Source organism: Nannospalax galili, unplaced genomic scaffold (assembly GCF_000622305.1).
Source record: "Nannospalax galili isolate Female #2095 unplaced genomic scaffold, S.galili_v1.0 scaffold429, whole genome shotgun sequence".
NCBI lineage: Eukaryota > Metazoa > Chordata > Mammalia > Rodentia > Spalacidae > Nannospalax > Nannospalax galili.
In genome coordinates, this window is record NW_008360330.1 from 5484865 (window position 1) to 5485605 (window position 741).

Sequence of the window (741 nt, forward strand, 5' to 3'; positions counted from 1 at the left end):
GGAACACTTTCAGTATAGTGGCAGGTTATAAAATCAACCTACAAAAATCAGTAGCCTTTCTATATACCAATAACAAGCAATTAGAGAAAGAATACAGGGAAATGCTCCCATTCAAATTGTTGCAAAAAAAATTAAAATATCTTAGAATAAATCTGACCAATGACATCAAAGATCTCTACAATGAAAATTTTAAATCATTAAAGAGGTTGAGGAAGACACTAGGAGATGGAAGGACCTCCCATGTTCATGGATTGGAAGACTTAATATTGTTAAAATGACCTTCCTACCAAAAGCAATATATAGATTCAATGCAATCCCAATCAAAATCCCCATGATATACTTCACAGAATTAGAAAAAAAAATCCTTAAATTCATATGGAAACACAAAAGACCCTGGATAGCCAAAGCAACCCTGAGCACAAAGAGCAACACTGGGGGAATTACTATACCAAATCTCAAAGTACACTACAGAGCTATAGCCATAAAGACAGCATGGTACTGGCACAAAAATAGATACACAGATCAATGGAACATCATTGAAGATCCAAACCTGAGTACGTGCAATTTCAGTCACCTGATATTTGACAAAGTTGCCAAGAACACAAAATGGAGGAAAGACAGCATGTTCAGTAAATGGTGCTGGCAAAACTGGATCTCCACCTGTAGAATCAAACTAGAGCCTTATCTTTTGCCTTGCACAAAAGTCAACTCCAAATGGATCAAAGACCTCAGTGAAACTGG